The sequence below is a fragment of the Varanus komodoensis genome, unplaced genomic scaffold (assembly GCF_004798865.1).
Source record: "Varanus komodoensis strain SLA01 unplaced genomic scaffold, ASM479886v1 scaffold37, whole genome shotgun sequence".
NCBI classification, from domain to species: domain Eukaryota; kingdom Metazoa; phylum Chordata; class Lepidosauria; order Squamata; family Varanidae; genus Varanus; species Varanus komodoensis.
The window spans coordinates 2,730,197-2,757,212 of record NW_025335889.1 but is presented as its reverse complement, the minus strand read 5'-3'; the positions used below and the strand labels follow the sequence as shown (position 1 = coordinate 2,757,212).

At 39.0% G+C, this 27,016-nt stretch overlaps 1 protein-coding gene across 18 annotated transcripts in view; it reads left to right on the top strand.

Moving 5' to 3' along the window:
* NCOA3 (nuclear receptor coactivator 3) overlaps window positions 1–27,016 on the top strand; it is a 112,772-nt gene that overhangs the window by 43,997 nt on the left and 41,759 nt on the right. For 11 of the 18 annotated variants that reach the window (XR_006415694.1, XM_044440355.1, XM_044440349.1 and 8 more), the window contains one exon: window positions 6,793–6,859. The exons of 6 other annotated variants lie outside the window; for them this stretch is intronic. The gene's annotated coding sequence lies outside the window, so the exon portion shown is untranslated. Of the gene's footprint in view, window positions 1–6,792; window positions 6,860–13,692; window positions 13,787–27,016 lie in introns of all 18 variants that reach the window. One more of the 18 variants, XM_044440347.1, reaches the window with a different exon arrangement.

Below are 27,016 nucleotides of genomic sequence, written 5' to 3'. Positions count from 1 at the left end.
CCAGTTAAATAAAAGCACCACCTACATGCCACTGCTTATACTTGCCCAAGCAAAAAGTAGCAAGCAGGTCCTGTGCAGAGAGGTAATACTACTGATCTCTTCAACAAGCAGCAGAGGCATGCTGTTTCATTCCACTCTGACCATTCATCTCACATATATCCCCTGTTTAAGAGAGAACTCTGGTTGGTGTTTCAAACAGGTGAAATAAAAATGGCTTGAAAGAATTAACACATGAAAAGGAAGGGGCTGAAGGATGAAATGCACAAATCACCCCGGTGGTTTAACAAAGGGTCCTCAGCCTTTTGCAGCTCATGGGCATCACTGCAAAATGTGACTGACTTGGTAGGCAGTAACCAATAAAGAAATATTGGTTGGGAGATTGTTCTCAGTGTTCTTTGCCTTTTCCACTTTCTCTGGAGATATAGGTGCTTGGGAAGTGGAGAAGTGTGAGCCACTCAATTTATGGTTTTATTCAAACTTTATTTTAATTGTTAATATTTATTTATTTTATTCTTTGTCCAGGGCGACTTAATTTATATTGACTTAATTTATATTGTTTTATAGGATTCTATTTATTTATGGTTGTGAGCCTCCCCACGGCTTCAGCGAATGGGGCGGCATAGAAGTTCCATCCATCCATCCATCCATAAATAAATAAATGGTAGCACAGTTTTCACAGTTGTCATACTTAGGCTTCCTTTTAAAAAGGGTTTTGTGAGAAGGCTAATCAAGGTGTTTTGAGGGACGTATGCAGATTTTATGGCAAAGGATTGATAAGACAGGTTATGCCACGTAGGCACCTGGAATGCCAGTGGGAGGACCAAAAGGGAAGTTAGGAGAGCAGCACATGATGAACCCGCTTGTCTCTTTGGTACAGTAATACCTCGGTTCACGAATGCTTCTGTTCGTGAACAGAAAGTTTGGCAAATTTTGCTTCTGTTTGCAAACTCCACATTGGGTGACAAACACAACCATGGCCATCTTCTGCTTGCTTGTACTGCAGCAGAAGCCCAAAATGATGCTGTGCTGCCTGCCGAAAGGGAGAGCATGACACGAGGGGGAGCCATGAGGGCATGCTCGCCTCGATTGAGGCCTTCCCGGTTTGTCACCACTGCCCTGCTTCCAAGCTGGAGGAAGATCCCCTCGCAGGAGCAGGACGGCTCCCCCGGCTGGAAGAGGGCCGCGAGGAGGGAGGCGTAAGGGTTTCTTTCCATGGGCTGAGATGAGGTGAGGGATGGGGCCACGGCTGGCTGATCAGGGTGCCTCCCGCCTCTCCCCACCATGGGGGGAAGAAGCATGGTGGCTTGCCCTGATAAGGCTGTGATGGAGCACAGGAGCCACAGCCCTGCTCCCATTCCACCTTGGCCTGTCCACCCGTCCCCCCCCCCCCGGGCTTGGTGAGGCGGCTGTGGCTTGGCCCACAGCCAGGGGACATGGTTTATATTTAGGTGTAGGTGCTTTTTCATATAACCTGCACCCAAACAGTTGGGCCTTTAGGGATCACAACCAGTAGTTAGAATCAGGATCAGAAGTGCTCTGACAAATGGGGCAGCTGCTACAGGATTGGTGTAATATGATCTGTTTGGTCTAGGCCTGACAGGTAGTCAAGTGGAAACATTCTGTATGCTGTATAAAGCAGTGAAGTATTCACTAGACTCAAGTACATATCAACATGTTTAGAGGGAAAAAATCTGGAGAATTCATCCTGTGACTGCACCACTTATGAATTCTGGTAGGGACTACAGATCTGAATACTATTGCACATCAAAAAAAATATTTTCCTGTGGAAAAATTGTAGGCTGCCAAAAAAGTGTTGTAACTAGCAGGGCCAGTAACTGATTTAGACATAACCTTCCCCTGCTCCCCTAATCATTTTTATGTGCTTTCCCTCTATCAGCCACTTGTCTTAACCAGAGATCTAGAGTAGCTGTTGTTCAATCCCTTCTAATGTGAGCCCTTTTCCTGAGTTTAGGCCAGGGGATGATTTCTACAGTTGTGCTGTACTTCTCAGGTGTTTTAAGCATCTCCATAGCATAGTACAACAAGGACAAACATGTACCTTCCCTTTAAGTTTGGAATTTGTCTCTACATGATAAGACTGCTGCTTATGAAAAAGTTCTGGAATCTTGAATACATATTGTTCCCTATTATGGTAACAGTGGAATGAAAGTGGCTTGAAAATAAAATCACTGTCATTTAAGATCCACATTTAAAACACATATTAGCATTGATTTCAGCTGATCTTTGTCAGCTTCAGCTTTTGTAATTGTTAATGCTGGAAGAAAAGCAAAGGTGTTTTCATTCTGAAATGCAAAATACCTACTATTTTCAAACTGAGAAGGAATGCTGTTGTAAAGTCCCTCCACCCCATAACATGTTATGAAGCAGAGAAGGAACATGAAGATTTGTGCAATCTACGGCAATGCTGTGTGTTTCAAGCCACAAGGAACGAGGAGGCATATATTCATTTGTAATTAAGGTTTTAGTTGATTGATCTGTCAGAGCAATGCAACCTAATTGATAAATGTCATATAGAGGAAGAGGACAGCACAAATTAAAACTAAAAAGATGGAATTCAGAGAACCTAGTAGATTGTTGTGAAACCTAATTATTTCCAAAGTTAACTGTATTCAAGTCATAGGTTAAGTGTAAAAAGATAATCTGCAAAGCATTTCTATATATAGCTAGTTTTTCAGTAAGCACCTGCTTCTTTTATTCAGGCCAGTATTTCCTCTTCTGTTGTGCTGAAATCTTTCTAAGCATGGTAAACAGGGAACTTCAGTCTTTTTGCTGACAAGACTTTTCTGGTAGACTTGCTCTTACTCTTGCTCTCACTTCCTCCCTCCCCATGCATACACAGTACATACGCTTGCTATTTATTTATTTATAATTTTTGTATCCCGCCCTTTACAATGTCTTCAGGGCAGCAATATCATAAACGGAACACACCATCACACATACAGTATAAAATCAATACTAAAAGCAAACTAACATTTCAAACGCTGGGAAAATAAAAAGGTTTTGACCTGGTGGCAAAATGAAAAAAGCGTTGGCACCAGGCACAGCTCTCTGTGGAGTCAATTTCATAATTGGGGTACCAGCTCAGAGAAGGCCCTCCTCCTTCAAAGAAAGCTCCTGAAGAAAGACCTCTGCTCCAGATCTTAGAGGCTAGGCAGGTATATGTGGAAGGAGGCATTCCTTCACATATCCAGGTCCTAAGCTGTCATCAGTAGCACCTTAAATTGGGCCCAGACTTGAATTGGAAGCCAGTGCAGATGGTACAGGACTGCTGTTCCCTTCTAGCAACCTGGCTGCTCTGCTCTGAACCGATTGAAGTATTGGGATCGTCTTCAAGGGCAGCCCCATGTTGAACATGTTACAATAGGCCAATCAGGAGGTTACCAGAGCATGGGTCACCATTGTAAGGCTCTGTTCATCTTAAGTCAGGGCGTAGTTGATGGATCAGCCAAAGCTGAAGGAACGCACTCCTCACCACAGTAGTCACCTGGGACTCCAAGGATAACTCTGGGAGCACTCCCAAACTATCTACCCATCCCTTAGGGGAAGTGCAGCCCCATCCAGAACAGGGCAAAGATCACTTACCTGGAGAATTGAACCACCTACCAACTGGACCTCCATCTTGTCTGGATTAATTCTCAATTTATTGGCCCTCATCCAGCCCATCAACCCAGCTTGACTGGCTAAGGACAGACACTGCCTCACTGGATCAGATGTAAAAGAGAGGTAGAGCAGGGTTTCATCAACCCAAATCCTGAATGACCTCTCCCAAGTGGTTTCATGTAAATGTTGAACAGCAATGGGGATAAAATGTAACCCTGTGGGACTCCATGGCATAACTGCCATGACACAGAGCCAGAATTCCCTAGCACCACCTTCTGGAAGCAGCCCACCAAGTAGGAACGAAACCACTGCGGAGCAGTGCCTCCAACCTCCGGCCTGGCCAGCCTATCCAGAAGAATACCATGGTTGATGGCATCGAAAGCTGTTGAGAGGTCCAGGAGAACCACAGGGACACACTCCTCTGCTTGAGCACCTTGCCCGGGAATGGGATGTTAGCCACTGGTGTATAACTGGAGGCAATCTCTGGGTGGAGGTTTGCCTTTTTCAGAATATGTCTGTTCACAGCCTCCTTCAAAAGGGATTAACTACTTCTTGAACCCAGGTACACACCCTATCCTTGGCTTTGGTGAGCAACTGTGAAGGGCAAGGGTCAAGTAGTGGGTCGGACTTGTCCAAGCACCTTGTCCACAGGCCACAGTAATTGAAACCTATCCAGCAAAGGCCAACCAGATGGTGCTCTGGATTTCTCCCGTTCCAGGACCATATCAACCGTGGAGTCCAATTTGTGGCGAGTCTGAGCGATTTTTTCCATAGTGAAGGTAATGAGAGGGCTTGCCTCAGGGACACCTCACTGGCTGGGGTCATGGTCACTGAAAGCCAGGACAGATTTGCTAAGAACAGGTTTTTGCATTCTAATATTACTGAATCATCAAGAAAAAAATCTTTTTGGTCTGAGCAATGGAGCCAACCCACTAGCAAGGTGCTGGGCTCTATGTTGGTGAAGCCATTCAAAGAAAGACTGGCCAAACATCTCTCAGGGATGCTTTAACCTAGGAGGCCTAAAAAAATCCCTTCCAATTCTATGATTGCATGCAGATAGCAAGAGATCCCATTTTTGGTAATTTTCATTAATGAATTTAGCATTAGAAAAGATAGATCAATTCAATTAGATACGAATGCTGTGATGAACAGCTATGGAAAATGTATACTTGCTTATTTTCCATTAAAAATTCCCTTTTTGGTCATGCCCGTTTTGTGATGGAAAAGGATGTCTGTCTCTAAAAAGTGAAAGGATATACCTTTTAAACAGTAGGTCATCCTGACTGGATAATGAGCAATCAGCATGTTTATGGTAACAAGTACCAGCCTCTGCCAGCCCCATCTCAAGTGCTAGCTGAATTTGAATGCCACAGTTCATGGTTTAGTTACCACTGAGATCCTGGAATGCAGTTTGATTTCTATTTACAGAATTCATTCTGTTCCAGGTTAAATCTGCAAGCTTTCGTGTTCTAGACAGTTAACTCCCCTCTATTTAGCATATGTATTGGGTTGTCAACAAGTTGCCCAGTCTCTGAGCAAACAGCACAAGTGTCTTTCTGCATTTAAAACATATAAGCCATATGGAAATGTTTTCTCATGAATGAATCTGTATTTCACTAGAGACTTGACAGCCACCTATCCGAGGACCTGTATTATTAGATTTCCTGCATTGGAGGAAATTGGGATAGATAATTTTTGAGTTTCTCTAATCTTTGTTTCTGTTAATTTTGAATTGTCTATTTTTAACTGAGGGTACCCATGCTGACCACATGTGAGTTTAGGCCCACTTCTCCTAAAATAGAGCTTTGCAAGGTTTTTGTCTTAGATTCTGAATCAGATCTGGAAGAGGAGGCAAGATTGGAATGTTAATCTGAAATGCCAAGCCCAGCAGGCACAAGAGGCCAGTGAAAACTAGACCACATCTGGTTCTGTGGGAAACCGTTGAATGGGCAGAGTTAGATGGGGTCAGACTTAACATCATTAGTACAATTGTGCAGTATCAGACCAAAAGGGCAGACCAATTGAGTAATGTCAGATGTTCTCAATAATTGGTTCACAAGCAACACTGAATCATACTTAAGGTATAGTTAACTCCTTTTGCTTGGGAAGGGAGAAGAAGTATTCAGGTTGGAATCAATTTCTTAACATTAAGCCAATTTCCCTAATAGTATTCTATGGTTTCTTTTGTTAATGCTTTAACAATACTGTCGTATCACAGCATTCACATATTAAAGATTTAGTTAGAAGCCTTTTCTGTTGAGATGCTTGGAAGGATGGCAAGAAAGTCAGTCTTGTGACACTACATCATACATGTAAAAAGTGAACTTCAAAATGTTGCACTTGGTTATGAGTTTCAGGATAGTAATCCATGATAGCTGTGGAATTCACATTCACAGTATGTAGTGATGGCCAGTTGGATTTAAAGGGGGACTGGACAAATTCATGGAAGGTAAGCCTTATGGTTACTATCTCCAGCATCAGGGCCATATACTACCTGCAATTTCGGGGGACAGTGTACCTGTGTATACTAGTGGCTTGGGCTGCTTGAAATTCATGACTGACTTGTGTATTTCCCACGGGCAGCTGATTGGTCACTGTGTGAACAGAATGCTGGACCAGAGGGAGTGTTGATCTGATCCTGTGTGGCTCTTGTGTTCCTGTGATAGATCAGCAGTCATTTATTTATGGCAGTGGCTTGAAAGGTACATTTCCAGGACGCTTGTCCAGTTTCTTGATTGGAACCAGGACAATCGTGCTAACTCGTAGGGCTTTCCTAGTTTCACCTTATACTGCAACTTCTTTGTGATGGTTAGGGCACCTTCTGAAACAGAATGGGGAAGTATGGGGAGATGCAACAGGAGGGATGTTGTTGAAATTCATAAGCAGAAGTGCATTTCTGCATGCATAGGCCACCTTGTTGGATCCAAGGCACTAGATAATTGGGACTTGTTCAGATAATACTTTCAAGGAAGATGCCTCAATACCACAAAACTCTTAGGTATACACACATTTCTTCTCTCTTCTTGTCTGCTCAGGCAGATAAATTGGAGAATTTTCTCTGTTCTAAAATTCTCTGGAATAGACCCTCTGAACATGACCTCCATGTATGCCTTATACACAGTCAATGTTCAAACACTGAAGAGCTTACACTGTATGTCCTGTTTCTTTCAGAAAGTATATGCTCTGGATGGAAAGATTTTCTCTGGTAAAAAAACTACCTGCATTTTTATGTCCCTAGGTAAGTGATAAATTTAATTATTAATTCCCTTTTTTTTGTAAAAAAAACAAAAAAAAACAGAAGGCAGGTTTTTATTATTATTTGTGCAGATTCCTTCATTTAAAACTCCTTTCATTTAACCATCTCTGTAACCTGTAGCTTAAAACCTAAGGTTACAATTTTTGCTTCTGTTAGTTTCTGATCTGCAGCTCTGTAGATTTTTTTATATTCATAACACACTCAGCAATCTATGTATCCCCCCATAACCTTATTTCATTTGCAAGTACATTCATGCCTTTGGCAAGCATATTTCTCAATATAGTTAATTAAAAAAAAAAGTTATTTCTATATGTCCTCATAATCAAAGCTCTATTGCTTGCTTTGTTGTTCTGCCATTAAGGAGAATTTTATAAACTAGATAATTGTTACATTTAAAAAAAACCTATTTACAGGTACCAACATCTAATTCTCTTTCAAGCAAAACAGACCATTACGTTTTGCTGTTTAAGTTTCGTTTAAAAAAAAGTTCATTGTAATTTTTGTGAATGATATGTCTACTAATAATATTTAAATGTGGAGAACATAAGAAACCAGAACTCTGCTCTATCCCAATAAACCAAGAGCATAAACCTTTTGGATTTTTTTCCAGAAAAATCATATTTAAACACAGCTACAATTTATTGCAATTTGGGCATAATGACACATATTAGCATACTTGTGTGGAGTTCAAAAATAAGGCTGTAATCTATGGGCAGACTTAAAGAGAACACTATAAACTATGAGGCCATAATAATCCAGGTTGGATACTTTGAAATTGGGCATGTGAAGAAAGGAAGGAACAGTAAGCAGGCATATAGCTCATAATTGGACTAAAAGCATGGTTTATCAAGCTGAGATCATCAGGAGATGCTTTTCAAGAAAAATGAACTGAATGAATGAACAGAAATAGTTCTCAACCAATGGCCTGCATTGTAAAACTGAGTAAAGAAAGTAACTTTTGATTCCATTTGTCTGTGTTTTTGAAAATATAAATAATATAACTTAGTTTTATAATTAAAATTACTTCAAAGTGCTTCAGTTTGCAATTTATTTTAAAGAACAATTGGATATTTTGTTACTTTTGTTTATTTTAGAAGTAGAAATATTAGTTCTAAGTAGTTCTAATTACACAAGTAGCAATCTCTATACTGTTAAAATAATAATAATAATAATAATAATAATAATAATAATAATATATTCTATAAGTGAACATGAAATAAAAATACTACTTACAATAGCCAGCCTCAGCCAGTTTTATATGTAATACCTTATACTTACTTAAGCAGAGAAAAGGCAGATATCCATAAAAACAGGAAATTCTTTTGTTTGCCCTTCCTTAGCAGTCTTGAATTATGTGTTAGATACACACCCCTTTATACACACACTACTAAACTTTTGATTTGAATATTTCTGCTCTAGGTCTTGAGTGCTTTTCCAGAAATAGCTTAATTTCCCATTTTTCTCTTTTAAACTCTTGCTTTAGATGCTACCCATAGCTGGAAGCGGGTGTGTATTATGAGAATATTTAAGCAAAGTTTTATGTTGGGAAGAAGGGAAAAGGCATTCTCCAACGTAAATACAGTATATTTAACAGGAACTGTGAATAGAGTTTTGCCATCTACAGAAAAAAGGCTATTGCTATTATTTTTATTTCTGTATTATTTAATAGCTGAAGATCTCTGGTCAGTTAACAACAATTTATCATTGATACAATTATAACAATCAAAAGTTTTAACCTCATGCTAAGAATATGATAATGTTAACATTAGGCATGTCTCAGTGGAGAGATCATTCCATAATTGGAGGGAAGGCACACAAATAAGATGACTATCCTCCTTGTTGCCTCTTTCCAGGTCTGTTTTGCAGGTGGCAGATAAAGGAAGGTCTTCAGATACATATCATAGTGTCTGGGTAGATTGGGGTTAGGAGAGGTGTTCCATCAGGTATTGTGGTCCCAACCTGTGTAGGGCTTTATCAATTAAATTAGCACCTTAAATTGGGCTCAGAAGCATATAGGCTGTAAAATCAGGTCAGAATTGATGTTACATGTTAAGACCTTCTGGTGCCAGTTATTAACCTAGTTGCTTCATTTTGCTCAAGCTACAGCTTCAGAACTGTCTTCAAGGGCAACTCCAGATAAAGTGCATTGCAACACTCTAATTTAAAAATTACCAGGGCACCTCAAATGACAAAGATGGTTCAAGGAGAACACCCAAGCCACAAATCTGTGCCTTCATGGGAAACACAATCCCATTCAGAACAGGTTGAAGTTATACATCTGCTCGAGGGATCTGAGAAGAAATGCAAGGTCTAGGATTTCAGCTGATTCAGAAGCTTCCACATTGAAAGTATTCATATGTGGGATTAAGCCAGTATTTATTTTTCCAAATTATGGTTTGTTTGATCATCTGAACCTGTTCGATCATCTAGCAAACCATAGTTGACCACAGTCCCCAGTATGATGCCATAGATGCTTGTTTATGACTGCTGTAATTGTCATTTGTCATTGAGTACAAACATTAATTCCTGGTGTATTCCTGGTTTGTTACAATGTTCTGCATAAGCTGTTCATTAATTAATGGATGTATGAGAAAAGAATAATATAAAAGTGAAACTGCTCAGTAGGCTAAATGGGGTAAGTGACACTTTCTGGCACTTTACCTGAACTCAGAAACCATTCTCATTCTTCCTGGTAACAAGCTTTCTTCTCCATTTGGATCTTCCTTAAATAGATGTTTCTTGCATCAAGTTTGAAGTCATTTAAAGTTTTTGTTCTATTATTGAGCTAGGACTATATCTTTAAACCACAACTCAACTCTTAGTTGAGTTTTTCATGTTGTGGTACCTGCAAGAGTACCCTGGGGGCATAGAATATTTTGGATTCTTCCTTCAGAAGCTAAAGGCACTCTTGTCACTTGGAAGAAGGACTTGGAGATTGGATCCCTCCCTCTCTAGGCACCACAGGAAGAATGACAGCACTTGTTTAAGTTGTAGCAACAACTTCATACTGGTCAAAAGGGGGTGTTTTGGTGAGTGGGGATGGGAAGAGCATGTGAAGCCTGCTTTGTGCTATGGTCTCTTCATGCTGTCACCAGCAGTGTGGCTTCTCAGATGGCTAGCTAGAGGAAAAACTAAAAAAGGAGGCTGGACCAGTGAAAAATCATCTACATTGTTCTTCCTGTCATTATGGTAGCAGTCCAGTAGGGCACAGACTACAGTGGTACCTTGACTCACAAACTTAATCCGTTCCACGACTCTGGTTGTGACCTAAGTCAAATTTCCCCATAAGGTTCAATGTAAATAAGGTTAATCCATTCTGGCCCCTCCGAATGTGGTTGTGAGCCAATTTTTGGTCGCGAGCCAAGTCAAATTTCCCCATAAGGGTCAATGTAAATAAGGTTAATCCATTCTGTAACTTATTCTTTTTAATCTGAAAAATTTGAAACAAAGTACTATACAGTACAGTGGTGAACACTAACCTAGGTGGGGGGAAGGTTATTGTTTTGAGGGAGAGTCCCCCTCCATAAGGACATTGGGGAGATCTCTTTCAGGGGTTTTCTCTCTTCTTTGTCTCTTAGCTGGAGGGTCATTTTTGGTGAAAAATTAGTCTATAGTCACTTGTTTTTTACTGCACTGCATAATCCTCTGGAAATGAGAGACCACATTATCGTTCATCAGATTCAACACTCTGTTCATTACAGTTATGTTGGGGTAGTGCTTCTCAAAGAAATCCTGGCTCGGGCATGCTCCTGCAGGAAAGACGGGCGCAATCTTGGCCATCTCACAACCACGATTATGGCCCTTTCCCCCAAGTGCGGAGATGGCCACGATCGCAGTTGTGTCTGTGCAGGGAAGACGTGTGTGATCACGGGCGCACTCCTGCAGGAAAGACGGGCGCAGCACAGCACAGCTGCAATCATGCACGTCTTCCCTGCACAAATGCAACTGCGATCGTGGCCATCTCCCCACTGGGTTGTGATCTGGTCGCCACCCAATGCAGAGTTTGCGACACAAGTCAAAATTTTCATGAAAGTTTTGGTTCCGACCCCATTTGGTCGTGAACCAAGGCATTTGTGAGCCGAGGTACCACTGTACTTGGAAGCCTTCAAGATTGGAGCCTTCTTGACCTTGTTTACCAGGCAATAGCCCCTTAGAGTTTTACTCTAAATGATCAATGTTCTTTTGTGCAACCTTTTACATATGGCGTAGAAATTTGGCACAGACCTTATTTGATTTTGTTCAGATAATAGCAACCCTTTTCAAAGTCATGCCCATATTAAAAAGCAAGAAGTCTGCCTTCTAGCAAACTTACCAATTGGCACCATTTTTAGCAAGTTAACAAGATAATTCTTCCTGCTTGTGAATGAACAATTAAGCAAATAATGTAGAAGTTTTTCAAGTTGTTCTGATAGGCAGTGTTAAAGAGGAAATGGAAAGATAGTTTAGTGAATCTTCCATTGAGGTCTGTAACAGGCATTAACAGAAACCCAGCAAGAGTTAGTTCTTTCTTCTAGGAGTCATTTTAAAGTAAACAGTCCTTTGGATCTAGGTTTTTTAAATAGATTATATCAGAAAGCTATCTTTATAGTCTTAAGAGATGCAAAAGTTTGTGCAAATACACAACATTAGAACTTATTCTAAAATATTTTTAGTAGGAACATGATCTCTCCAAAGGAAGTAAACCTTTGAATAGTCAATCAATGTATCATATTCTTCTACAAAAATAATTTAAAAATCTGTTCATTGAATAAAACCCAATTGTTCCAAGTAAGATGCTTTTCTATTAGGTGCTCTGAGTTTTATCCAGTAATTCAGCCTCAGCAGACAGATCTTCATATTCTGAGCCTGAGGTAGTGTTTCTAATAGTAGGCGTTGTGTTGGGTTGTATGTCCGGGTTCCCTTTTCAGCCTATTCATAAATTATCTCAAATTAGGAGTAAGTAGTGAAGTGGCCATGTTTGCTGATGACATGAAACTTTCTAGAGTCATTAAAGCTGAAAGGGATTGTAAGGAACTTGAAAGGGATCTCTTCAAGCTAGGAGAATGGGCATCAAAATGGCAAATGCAGTTCAATATAAGAAGTGTAGAGTAATGAACTTGTTGGGGCAAAATAATCCCAACTTCAAGTATATGCTGATAGGATCTGAACTAGTGGTGACTGAGCAAGAAAGGGATCTTGTAGTAGTGGTAGACAGCACAATGAAAAGGTTGGCCCAGTGGTTATCTGCTGTGAAGAAGGCAGACTCTATGCTAGGCATAACTAGTAATGGATTAGAAAATAGAACTATCAAAATCTTACTTCCCTTATACAAATCTTTGATGCAGCTGCACTTGGAACCACTGCAGTTCTGGTTGCCTTACCTGAAAAAGGACATTATTTTTTGGGAAAACTACAGAGAAGGGCAATAAAAATGATCAGGGGTCTGGAGCGGCTCCCTTATGAGGAGCAAGTAGGACAACTGACACCGTTTAGCTTGGGAAAAAAGGCAAGTAAGGAGAGACATGATTTTTGAGCCATCTCTATGAACGGTCACATTGTCTTCATAGTTAAATATTAATTGGTTGTTGGTTAGATGTTGTCAAAACCCAACTTGGTGTGGAAAGAAGAGGGCACTGTTACCTGCATAGTTTTAGAGGCCATCGTTTGTTTCTCTAATTAATAGAGTCACTTAAAGTCACTTTTGTCATACATTATTGTCATAATGTATTTCAACATGAAAAATTCTCATGATCATTGATGAAAAATTTGAAAGGAAAATGTGATAATACCCACCCTTGTTTAACCTCTCTATCAGTTAAAAATTGACCTCTTGGCAGAACCTGAGGAAAATAATCACAGAATTGCTTGCACAAGAAACAGCTGTGAGTTAGCTTAAACCACAAAAGTTCACAATCAAAACACAAGCAGTGTTAAAATCTGCTTTTGATTCTATCATGGTTGGAAATAGTTGCCTCCTCAGGATGGTTTATTTGTGTATTAGCTCTTACTGGCAGATCATTGTATATAGAGAGGACTCTGATATTGTAGTCTTCTATCTGTCTATTACATACTCTTATTAGAGCTACCTGGTTTGATAATAGTCTTATCAGTGGTCAGTAAAAAAGAGAAAATTGTTGATGGCCACTATTTCCAAATAGTATTACAGTAAAGTTGGGCACCCTGTCCAAATAAGAAGCAGCATGGCAAACATCTGTTGTGCTACTGCCTCTTAAAGAAAATTAAGTAGAAACACCATTGATGTCACAAGCCATCTCAAAGTAGTAAACGTGTAATTAATTTACAAATATTTTATTAAGGGGTACCATTTGCATTAATGAGGTATCCCAGATTAAGAAGAAATAATTGTCATCTTCTATTCTTCTATAACTGCCAAGAATTTACTGTTATTGCCTATACTTCTTGCCTTAGAACCTTAGCTAAACTTAAGATTACGTGAAAATAATTCTCTTGAAATGTTTCAACCAGTGCACAAAGGGAGTCCCAGTAGGACATCTTGTAGTACTTAGATGTTTTTGATAGAATATATAGATTAACTGCAATCTCAATTAGTGTGTCATCTGCTATAATTTTAAGTACACGGACTGGAAGCCTCTCAGTAACATCAAGACCACTCATACCTCAGTTTTCATTTAAAAGTGGCAAAAATTGCAAGCCTCCTGCTCACCCTGTCTTCAGTTCAAAAGTTATAGCAGGTGGGGACCAGACACTGTGGCTTGGATTGGACATAACCTGGACCTGGTAACTCTTAAATACAAAAGAAAAAAAATCATTTCTGCAATATATGACCTCCTCCCATCTCCTTTTTGTTATTTCAGCCTGTAACCTTTCATGATTACAAGGTCAGCCTACTCTAGAGGAAGTGGGAAGATTAGTAATTCAGCATTTGTTTGTTATATTCATGTTAAATTGGTGAGTGTTAGTTCTGAGCAGAAGGTACACAATAAGTATTGAGACAAATTAAGTAAACTTTGCATGGTGTATCATATGTCTGGTGCAGTCAGTATTTGCACATGAGTTTTGCTTTCAGTTGTCTGCAATTCCAGAGTATGTATTAGAACTTAACCCAAGCAAGAGCCTGTTAAATAGAATATGGTGTTTAGCCTTAATTCCTGCTTTGGAATGAAAAGGTACAGATCTTACATTAGGACATCTTTTCTCAAGATACCTCTAATTACATAGTTTAAAGAGAGGGCTGGATTTATCAAAGGACTCAGATTTCAGAGGAAAGGGTCCAGTTTGCATCAATGCATTATAAGAGAGTGAAAATAATTCAAGGTGAATGGCCTGTACTAGATGTCACAGGCAAATATGTGCTTCACTGGGGCCAAAGACACAGTCAAGCACAGTCAAACCATTATCAGGTTTACTTCAGGGAGATGATGCTTCTCAGGGACTTGTTGAAGCGCATGAGCATGATGTTTTCTTGCCAGGACTTTGTCCAGTGAGTGAGATTCCATTCTAGATCCTTGTAGACCTTCCCCCTGATATTCCAGATGGAAATTACCCTCAACTACAACCCAGCTATTCCCCTCCAAGGGAGGTCTGTGCCTCTGCCGGTAGATGCATCCACTCAATATCACAGGGAGTGTTCATACACCAGATCCTAGTAAGACAGGTATCTGTCATCAGATCCAAATTGATGCGGGGGAGGGGGGAGGCATATCTTCTAAGGCTAGCACACTCAAGGTCACTGGTTCAAGGAGAAATCTCAGCTGTCTATCAACCTCTGCTAGAGTTGAGGGTGATACTCCTGCCTCTTTTGCTTCTCTCACCTTGTTGAAGTATCAAGACTTCCTGGTTAGAACAAATAGTACTGCTGCCAAGGTGTATGCGAACAAAGAAAGGGAGAATTTGCACCAAGGCACTCCAGGAGGAGGCCATGAAATGGTTCCACTGGACCCAGAAGCATCTGTAGCTAATCCAGGACCTACTGCTAAGTCCTATACGCAAGTGTCTTCAAGGCATTGACAAGACAACTGGATCTTCCTTGGCCTCAGCATCTCTTTGCTTTGATTCAGAATGTGAAGTTCCCCGCTTACTACTAGACAAGAGGTGCTGAATTTTTAGACTTCCTCTCCAGCACTTGTCCCCAAAGGCATCTTATATGCCTTCCTGCTGTCTCCTTGGATGGATGCTACCCCACATAATGCCCTTCCCTTCACTTTTTAAAGGGTCCAAGGGCAGTTTCTTGCCTGAGACATTCAAAACTTGGAGCTGGTACTATGTCACAATTAAAGTAGACTTAAAAAAACAACTTGTCTATAGAAATTAAAATTATCACATGGAGGTGGGAGGGGAGGGATGAATACAGCCATTTAATGTTGCTAGTTGGCAAATTAGAAAAAGAAGCTTGAAGGGATTTTCTAATTTATGTAAATGCTGATTCTGGTAGGTCTTTGCAATAGTTTCCAGCTGCTAACGCTATATATAATTTGTAAGTAATCAGCTACTAAGCAATGTAGGATTAAGTTGGTGGACCAGATGCATAAAATGATTAATGAAACATGTCTTTACAGGATATAATGAGCTTTCATCAGTTTGCATAATTGTGTTTTTAAAATTACCTAATCATAACAGAAAATAAGCAAAGACAAAGTTTGAGCTTTAAAGAAGAAAAAAAAATCAATTATAGGCTTAAAAATAGTTGCTTAATGCTGTTAGTACTGCTGCACATAAAAGCCTGAGCTGTACATTTTTACAAAGTTCAAAGATATTATCATTTATTATGGCTTACATTTCCTGCTTTCAGTGACATTAATGGATGTTTTTTTCATTGAAACATGTTAAAAAACTGATTTTGTTGAGTACAACCACTAAGTTCAAAACTCAACTACTTACCAGAGTTTATATGGGGAAGGAAGAGCTTCAGGCATGTTGAGTTCAGAGCTGGTATATCAGCTGTTGCAGTAGAATCAGAGGCTTAAGGTGCAAACTTTGACCAAACTTCAAGAGATGATGTTGCATGAGCACACCCACAGTGTCTTGTCTCCCTCCCTCCCTCCCTTCCGTTTTTCTTTCTTTTTTTCTTGGTGCAGCAGTCCTTGTATATTATGTTGGGCAAATCAAACAATTTCTGTACCACAAAGTATTGAAATAGGAGTATGTATGTTTTATAGTATTAAGGGACCGATTTGCCACATCAATCAGGCCAGTGTCAGCAATTGAAAGATGTCAGATCCCTTTCAGCCCAGCTGTTCTGGCTAGCTTAATCCTTGGTAGTAATTCCATTGCTATTAACTTTGGTGTAGAGGGACTTCACATCAAGGTGGCTTTTTAGAGAGCAGCCAATTAATGAGGTATTACAAACGATCCTAAAACATAAATCCATTGCTGGAACTCCAAAGGTACTTAGTGGTTGGGGCATCTTGTCTCCCTGCAGTAGTATTCTGGGGAGAAGTTACTTGTTTTCTCTTGCTTAATTTTGGCTGAACTATTGTGGCCCAGCCATTGCAAACTCAGCAATCTAGCAGGTCTAGAAATGGCAGGAAAATCGAAGCACAGATTACATTAAATCTAAAATCTCATGCCACCTGAAATACCACGGTCCCCCCCCCCCCACCATCCTGAATAACCCATCAAGGTGGGTTATGGCCCTGCTACCGTCCCAATCTGTCTAATGTCTGTCTAAAATCTGTTCTTGCCACCTTTATTACTGCTCTGCATGTTATTTTTACCACCATGCTTGCTCTGCACTTTCTTTGGAGCCATTATTCAATATTATTATTGAATAATAATTTACAGTACTGTTTGTGCTAAAAAGCACACAAAAAAACTTCACAGCAAGTGACCACAGGTCTGTCTGCAACCACAAATGGGGAAGATGGCCAAGATTGTGGTCATCACCCGATGCAGAGGCAAAATTTTTCCGAAAATTTTATTTGTGAACCGATTGGGTGTTGGTGAACCAAGGCACTGTGGCAGTATGAGTTTCTGATACAGAAGACTGCAAATAGGTAGGGCAGACATGTCTAAAAACACTGTGAGCTGATAATACCATACTTGCAAATGAAGCTGCTTTACTTAGAGTGGAGATACCACTGGAACAACAAAACAAAACACTGGATACAAAGAATGGGAAGAACAGGGCAACCCAACCCCAACTATATTTGTGGCAAATGCACTGGGAGAAGTCTTAGAACAACCAGATGGACCGAAGATACATGCCTATTACCTCAGCTTCCCAAGATCCAAATTGCCCATAATCATTCATTATAAAACCCTGAGCTTCCCTTCTTAAGGTGATATTTTAAATTTTTATTTTAAAATGAACTGAAAAAAGAACATCACACTCAAGGCCCAGTCATACACACTGTATGATTTTTCAGGACTATTGAAAAGATATGGTGGAAGTTAGACCTGCCATTTACAGGGTGAAAGAGAATGGCATACGATCAAAAAATAAATTTGTGCTTTACTTTCGTGTTATCCTCTGCAAGATCATAGTTTTCACTCATTCAGGATAACTGGAAGCTGAAGATAACTTGTTAAGACTAGACCCCTTACAGCAGTACACCCAATAGAACAGTGATGCAATCTCTGTGTTTTTGAGAAAATGTATCTGGCTTTCTGATAGATTTATTACAAATACACTTGGTTTCTTTCATTTATACCTTTTATACTATAGCTAATGAATAAATATTATTTAGCTGATCAAGTGGTGATATTATGGACCTAAAGCTACCGAAGTGGAAGTGGAAGTTTGGGTAGATGCAATTTTTACATTTTGACCATGGGAGGTTAATATGGGCTTACTCAAGCATTACTTTAAAGCTCATTGTTATTATAGTATTAGCATTCAATATTCTTACTACTGGTTTGATTACTATTATTCTGACTATTATTCTTAAAGAAAATATAAATAACATAGGCTCCAGTCATATGAAAGTAACATGGATCCTTTGATTTGGGTGTTGTTGTAGCTCCCCTGATATTTTATGGGCGTCTCCTGTTGATGTCTCTTCAAAGTTAAGAGTTTAGTTGGAAAACTGTTAGTTTACAGATGAGCTGTAAGCTGGGAAAGCAAGTGGAAGTAATTTGAATGGTTCAGTGATGCCCAAAGAGTGTATAATGTTATTTAATTTTTTTTGTTAGTTTAGAATTTGTTGATGCAGTTGTTTCTGTTAGCTGAATAGATGGATGTTTGTAAAACTGTTTATTGGTTGACTTTTTTGTTACTCCTTTCTATATAATATGTGTGTATATGTGTGTACATTACTGTTTCTTATATAAAATATGTGTTTTCCTCCTAGTGTATTGTCTGAAATAAGACATTTGATATTTGACAAGCTATATTCTTGATAGTTTTGTGCAGTCTCAGTTCAATATCAGATTGGATCCACCATATTTACTGGGTTTTTAATATTCAGCTCAGCTGATAACTGAACCCTTTCTATCACTTTCTTCAAGAAACTAGCATTTATGCTATTTTCCAATTTTCTTTCCTTTCTGTTTCATTTAATTGTGTATCCTGTGTTTTCTTTGCTTACTTGGATGGGCTACACTGGAGTATACTCTGCAGCTGAGGAGAGTTGTCACTGGACCATGCCCAAACATGGGCCATGTAATTAAATATTACTTGGATTATCAGAAGCATGAGTACAGATAGAAACAAATGCTTACAAAGCAAATGTAAGCAGATGCTTAACAGATTAGAAGCCTATATAGCCTTGTAATAGGAAGTATAGGCTCTATAACTGGGTGGGTGAAATTTATGCTAGCAGATACTAGCAGATACTCCAAAAAATAGCTGTGTTCATCTACAAGTGAACTCCAGTCTCAGTAGTGCACTTGATGACAGATGAAGAATGATGCATTCTTATCTTAGTTGTTAAGACTAGTGTAATATTAGTGTTGTCTCTTGTAAATTTCTATGGCCCCACCTAGCTTCTTCCTTGATCTTTCATGATTGCTTTTGCCACATGTCTTTTATGGTCTATGACCATTTAATAATGGGAGGGGTTTCCAGTGATATTCTAGATCCAGTCCTTGGTAGAAATATACCCACATGCAAATTATCCTTCACAATCCACTCCACCCTCAAGGCTTACATTGCAGAACAAGGTAGGTTTGGCAAATGTTAAATCCCTGGAAGAGCCTAATTCCTGGAAGAGCCTACAGGCAAACCCAGGGTTGCAGATCAAGTAGACCAGTAGAATACTTTGCCCCTCACCTTTGCCACATGAAATGATACATAGAGGTGTCCACATTTTTTCCTGATATTCACCCTCTGTTTGGAACTATTGGTTTGTGCCATCTGAGAAAATAGGGTAATGATGTGTTTTTGTTCATCAGAAGACCCCACACACACTTTTCCACAGAATATAGCACTGACAGTAGCATTGTCTTAAGGTGCATTCTAACATTGTTCAGCCTACCCCCAGTCTATATGAAAGAGCTGAAATAGGAGCTTTAAATAAGTGTGTTGTTGTTTGTTAGTTTAAAAAGTTATTTCGTAAATTGATGTGCTTCTATTTTGTTTTTGCTTTGTAGTTTTTATATGATTTTGAGTAGGGAGGGTGTGAAAAAAATGAAAAATGAAATAAACATTATGAATACATACATGGGACAGAGGGTTTCAGGAATAGCAGAGGCTAAGACCAGGTCATTCTATGATTCCATTAAGTATGTGTGGAAATGTCTTTGGAAATTCTTTTGGAGAAGATTATCTCCGTGCATGAAGGACTTGGCTATAGACACCTCATAATTTACAGAATAACCAAGGCCTAAAGACAAGCCCCTTGAAGCTATTAAAGCCTTCTACTATCCCCTTTACTGGGGTCTGTTTTGGGAAAGGGAGGTAATGGTTAAAGCTCAGGTGTACTTATTCAGATGTGCCTTTGTATTATTTCTAAGCAGAAAAGGCTTACAAATATGCAAACCTTTCCAAATGACTATCCAAGAAACTTGAAAGAACCAAGCTAATTATGAAGAAACCATGAATCCTTGCTGGGTAATGGTACCCATACACAATTCATGTTTAAGTAGCTTGCTGTACTGTTCAGGAAGGATGAACTCTTGTTCTTATTTGTCATTCTAGGAATGGAGAACATTTTTTGTTGGTATTAGATTATTGTAATGGCCATAATACCAGGACCAAGAAATTATTACTGTAAGAATATATGAGTACAAAACCAGGAATTCTTTTTTATTGGTTTAACAGCGAGGACAACAAAGCTGTGGTCTTAAATGATATAGTAATAATATAATTATGGATTAATCATAGGTAAAAATCCTGTGTGTGAAGGGTAACCATGAATAAACTGAGGTTTGCTTTAGTATTTGTAAGCTTTTGCTTTGTTCTGCAGCATACTGTTTTTTGGGGGTGTTCTGCATATGACCAATAGGTAGATAAAGATCATACAAAGGCCTTGTCAAGGATGACGAAATACCTTCAGCTGGTCATGTGTACTCAGAAACAAAATGCTGCGTTAAGTATAATTTGATTTTTTTAAAAAAGCTAACTTTTAGACTTTTTGATCCCTTCTCCATGAGTTCATTCCTGCTAAAACTTTGTAGTTATGAACCATGTTAAATATGAGTGGTGCATGACGCTTCACCAGTTGTTGATTATTGCACAACAAGCTGCCACTAGATACTCGTTTCCCAGCTCTGAAAGAGTTTAAAACACACTATCCTCTTTGCTTTTGTACATAAGATGCATGGGGAGCAGAGCAAGGAGCATACAAGGGGCTACCTCAACAAACTGTAGAATCGATTAAGCTGTAGATGTAACTTCTATTTGGCACCTTTCCATGTAAGTCTTTTTGGAAGCCTTGGCTTCCTTGCAGTAACGCTGGTTTTACCAGTGCTTTTTTTGTAAGAAAAAAGGTGCCAGAACTCATGAAATTATTTACCTTTTGCACGTAGTCAGTCACTGTACACACACCCACACACGTCAGTTGTGTAACGAAACATAATGGTTACCACCTGTAGTAAGCACTCAGCATGTGACCACACGACCAATCACAAGCAAGCAGCCCCACAAGCCAAGCAACGCCATCACAAGCAGCGCGGACAAAGTACGCATGCATTGGATTCGACACACATGCAGCCCGCATGCACCGTTTTAATGATTTTGCCGCCAACCTGCTACGCTCAACAGGGCTATTCAAATCCGCGTGGACCAAACATCAAATTTTCAGAAGTTACTTTTAAAACTTGGAAAATCTGTCAAAAAACGGTGCTAGAACTCCGTTCTGGTGCATTCAGTGACAAACAAAAAACAAAAAAAACTGGGTTTTACCATCATGAAGTTTTCAAAGAGTTTTGTTGACTTTAACCTTCCTGATTGCATAAAACTATTTCTGTTTTTTTAAAAATAATCCTTGCCAAAATAGAAAATGTGAATGAGATCAGCTAATAGTGTAGACTTGTATTAGTGCTCTGAGAGTAATGAGTCAGAATGTGCTCTTTAAACCCCGATTCAATTACAAAAGACATAAGAGGACAAAGGAGGAGTTCATGCAAATTGCAATGCCTAATAATGCTGGGCATGTCACTCTTAGAACATTGACAAGAGCTAGCTCATCAGAGGATATTTTGAGAGTTTGCTGAGGCCTTGGGATATGCAGATGTAGTGGAACTGAAGAACAAAACTATGTATTTTGAAAGGATAACATCCTTTTTGTTTTATGGCACAGATCATGTGTACTTACTTGCTGGTTTTCACTAAGAAGCATCTAGTCTTCATTTCTGAAAGTGTTAGAATGATATGTCTGAATAAAAAAGGTAGTTATTGCTGCAAGAAACTGGCGAACTCTTTGAAACTGAATATTAACAGTATGTTTGGAATTTTAATTCCTTTTAAGGGGGGAAATACTTTCTTAGCTGGTTAGTTAAAAGGCAGCTGCTCTCATATCAGTATCAGCTAGTATCTGCAAATCTGCCTATCAGGAATATTTGTAAAAATTAATGGCTTATTTGGAAAAGTGGTTCAGCCATGAAAACAATTAGTTCTCGTCCAACAGTTTTCATTACATTAGTATGTAGTTATAAATACATACAACATCAAATATACACAAAATGTTGCAAATATATATGGATCATTTTGTGCTGTATTCTTAGTTGTGAATGATAACACTCAAGTATTTAGATATTTTTCAGTTTTGTGGTCTCATAACCATCCTAAGTCTTAAAGGATTATTATTATTATTATTATTATTATTATTATTATTATTATAGCATTTCTATGCCGCCCCTTGCCGAAATAAAGATGTTTATTTAGACATAAGATGAATTTGAGTGATGCCATTATTAAACCAAAATGCACTTAAATAACTAATAATAGAAGGAAGTAACCATATTAGTATCCATATGCTAGTCTGGGTAACCCACAGTGAGCTGGAAAATAGTTTCTGAGGCAACTGTCAACATCATTTTGAGTAATTGAAAAAAACTACTCAATTACAATCACTAATAAAACCTGGTAAAAACAATATGTAAATACATTAAAACACACTTAAAATAATACAAAATACAACAGCTCCACCATTGTATGGAGCTCACTGGGTGGGTGACTATGGGCCAGTCACAGACTCTCATTCCCACCTACCTCGTAGGGTTGTTGTTGTGAGGATAACATTGAGAAGAGGAGGAGGAGTATTATGCAAGCTCCTTGAGTTCCTTGGATGACAAAAAGCAGGATATGAATGAGCAAATGAATGATTTTTGCTTAACAGATCCTCTAGCATGCCAGATGCGCACTCTAATAAAATGCTTTTTGCATGCTGGTGGAAGGACAACAGTGCAAATGTATCCTTCCTTGGCAGGGAGTTCCCCCATCAGGAAGCAGCCAGCAAGAAGGCCCTCTTTCAAGTTGCTACTAAAATGTTTCCGAAGGCTGCAGTCTCTTCTTATAAAACTTCTGAATGAACAACGTTTTTACAGTTCTTATGTGATTTCTTAGAATAATGGTAAAATTTTATTTGAACTTTGTGTTACTGCTTTGCTTTCTTAGATGTACACTTCAAACCAAGCTATCTTGCTGTTCAGAATGACTTTAGATGATTTGATTCATAGTCCTTTGAGGGACATCATTAGTTGTTTACTTACAAGCACTTTTGATCATTTATTTCTAACCATCATTGGATACTACAATATTGATGTGGAAGTCATCAGAATCTTTTTGAGGGGACTTAGTTTCCTATCTGATAATTTTTTGATGATACCTTCAAATAATTCTATAAAGTTGGTGAGGAATTTATTTCACATTGCAAAGGCTTGAGCCAGTTCTTCAGCAATGCATGATCTGTGTTTAACAATTTATTATACTTTCCACTAGTTTATCTGAAAAAGTCCTACAACTCCTGGCATTCCTTAGCCAGCATGTTTTGAATTTTTAAAAATTAAATATAGGAATGGATAGGACTACACCCTCTGGCCATTAAATGCTGTTTAGATGGCTGAAACTTAGGTTGAAGACCCAGCTCCAATCATGGAAATGTGTTCAGCGTCTGGAGCAGAAATTCTGACTGGAATGCCTTCTCTCTCTGCAGCTTTCAAATATTTCTTGTTGACTCTGAATCCCTATAGCTTGCTTTGTACCACTCAGATTCCTCTATTATCAGACTCCTTTAGGAACAGTGGCTGGGGTGCTCATGTTGCTACTGACTCACCGTACACAGATGTTTGGGGGATGGAAAGTACCTTTTGCATTCTCTGCTGTTGCAGTTGAAGTTCTTAGTGGCTGGCAAGCACGTTCCTTTAATAGCCATTCAGCAGGAACATAAGAAAAACAAATTCTGGATCATAACCTTTGTTACAGAGTCTTGTGTTCTTCCAGTGGATAACCAGATGCCTTTGGGATGTCCACAGGTGGGATATGAGCACAATAACACTTCTGTTTCCATTCTTCATCAATTGGTATTGAGCAGCAAGCTGCCTTTGATCCTGGAGGCAGCATACAGCCCTCATGACCAGGGACAGCCTTATCTTCCCTGAGATTGTCTTAATTCCTTTTGGAGCGGTCCAAGTTAGCAGCTATCATTACAAACTTTAAGCAGATTCTAGTTTAACTGTATGCTGTGCAGAAAAGTATTTCCTTTTATCTCTCCTGAATCTCCCACCCTTTTGGTTTCAGTGGGTGATCTTGGGTTCTAATATCAGGAGAGAGGCAATGAAAGAAGGAAGTAGATTTTTCCCATCCTGGTACTATAGTAAGAAAGTTGCTGTTATGTAAATATCATAGGAAATATTTTTCTTGTTCAAGGGGCTAATTTAATTGTGATGTTGACATAGGCATTTCCACAGGAGTATTTCAGTCATTTAAATATATATTTTCATTTCATTTCCCTTGGTCAGTGGAGGTTGGTTCCAGAGAAAGCTTTAACAAAGGTATGTAATTAGGAGGCAGTTGAGTCTTGATGCTTATCTTTACGTGACCATATTGCCAATCACCCCTCTAATTGGTAATGTTAGTTCATCTAAATACAGCTACTGCCAGTGTTGTCAATGGAGTGGTTAAACTTGCATGCAAATGCATATGCAACTGGTTGATATGAAAAGCCTTAGTTAAATTTCTTAAGAAATTATCTCCTTGTACAAAGCTCTTCACCTGACTACTAGTAATTATCTATAAGTAGTCTGAGTAGAAGTATCAATTTTGAAACTCTGAATTTTGGATAGGACCATAGTATGTGTTTTTACATGTGAATGCCTCATAAATATTTCCCAAGAGCAATTTATTTTTCTAATTAGCTTGAACAGTCTCTGTTATACCCAGTGCTTCAAGCGGTTTTGAATAAATCAATTCAAAGACACATCTGCTATTCAGAACTTGACTTAAGTTACTGCAGTTCTCTGTAGCATATTAGCAATGCTTGAAAACTAGCAGATTCAATAACTAGCTTCTATAACATGATAAAAAATGAATTAAACTAGTCTCTAAACTTTACGGTTAAAGTGAAGAAAGGGAACCTGTCAGATCTTAGTTTGTTTTAATAATATCTGCTTGTTTTAATAATAGAAATTATGTTAGTGTCCTCTGAGATATACCTCACACTGGGAAATTACTTACATAACTTATGCTACTATTTTCTTTGTTTTCTTGTGTCTGAAACATCTCATAAAGGGCTTATGGATGCAAGAAAATAAAAACATAAAAAGAACAGATTTTGTAAAATTACCAACAGTACAGACTGGGTTTGAAGGCATGGTAGTAAAGACACATGATGAGTCAACTTTTCTGAAGCTCTGGATTCTACTCAGTTCCTGGATGAGATGTGACTTGGGAATGCTGTGTATGCTTCCCTGAGCACCATGCATAATCATATGTAGTCTGTATCTTCCTATACAGAATGTAACATGGATGTCTAAACTATTTTTTTCTTTTTTAAAGGTGCTAGACATAGATGTAAAATTGCTAAGTTATTCTAGAGCAGGGGTAGGAAATTTGTGGCCTTCCAAATGATTTGATCTACAAGTCCCATCAACCCTAAACTGCATAGTCAGTGGTGAGGGATGATGGGAGTTACAGACCAACATGTCTTAAAGGATCACAACTACTCAGACTTGCTGTAAACAGTAGCAGGCATGACTGAATATTTCTTTCTATGCTGTTGAATAAGATCAGGAACTACAGATCAGTCCAAGATCAGCCTATAGATAGTATGTGAGTTTCAGAAGGCTGGCAACTGGTCCCAGGCAAGGTCTGCACACCTTTATAAATTGTGTGTGAGTGTTAAGTGTAGCTACAGTAGAATCAAATCTACAATAGAATCAGTGGCAGACTTGGTCTAGGAAATTAATGTTGGATGGAAGGGAAAAGGAGATGGGCTGAATTTCCTTCTGAGCCTGAACAGCCATGAAACGGGTTCAGGTTTGTTCCCTCTCCCTCTCCCTCTCCCACACAGACACACAGACACACACACACACACACAGACACACACACACCTTTCCCAAGCCCCCAAATTCCTCAGTCCCCAAAGAAAGACATTTTCCCCTGTCCCACGTGTCACTCCTATCTCTTCCGCTGCCATCAGTCTCTTTGTCCAAAAGTGCATATGAAGAAAAGAAAAGGATCTGGGAGTGTAAGAAAAAGAACAAGGCTAGGAACTGGAAGAGAGAGGCAAATAGGAAGAGCAAGGTTAGAGGCTGGGAGAGTGGGGAATAACAAGGGAAAGACTGAGGGAGAGATAAAGCAAGTATACGAGAAACAGGGAATGGAAATAGCAAGGTGAAGGGGTGAATGGGAGTGAAAGAATGGGCTAAGGGGGAGAAAGGGAGAGAAATAGCAAAGAAAGGGGTTGTGAGAGAAAAATAGTGTAAATAGAGTATGGAGCTACAGAAGGAGAGACAGAAAGGCTGAAGGGGAAATGTTTGTGAGGGTGGAAAATTGGGTATCTCTTCCCACTTACTGATCAGTTTCTGGAAGTGGAAGCAAGGACCCTAATGTTTTTCAGAGTTTTTATTAAAAATAAGTTTTGAAGAAAGTATGGAGTGAAGAGGCTTGCAGGTGGTGTTGGATATTGTAGTTCGGACTCCTACTATAAGCAACATAATATTAATTGTGTAGACATAAAAAGGGTAAGGGCTATTTGTCTTCATGCCATGCTTGTGGCTGCAGTGCAAAACAATGCTAGACTGTATGGACCTTTGGCTAAGCCAGAACTCTTATGTACAGTTTCCTGAAAGATTACCATTTCTGAAGGAGCTTGCTTCTTAAAGCCAGCATGTAGTTACACCAACCAAAAAGAAGCACAGATCTTGAATTTTTAGAACCAAATTAAAACAGTAAGAATCATAGGAAGAAATGACTGCATTGCAAATAGTGTACACGTGACACAAGACAAAATGCCACCTTTAGTGGATACAATTCAAGCTTTTGTTATAAGTGTCGAACAGGAATTCTGTTATGTATAGGAAAAAGTAGCAGACACATAGCTAGCTTTTTATTTTAGATTGCTGCTGGGGAATTAACATGCCTATGATCTAATGTCAGAGAAAGGCCGCTAACTTGTAAGAACCTGCCATGCATTTTTGTTGTTGTTGCTAACTTGTTATACTTGTTAAAAACTTGTTCTTCAAACAATAGTCTCCACTGGTGATATTCTTAACACAAATCAGCTTGATGTCTGACCATATCACAGTGGTTGTGATTTAAGTGTCAAGAATGACTGCCAGAAGAGGACGAAGACAGGTGCA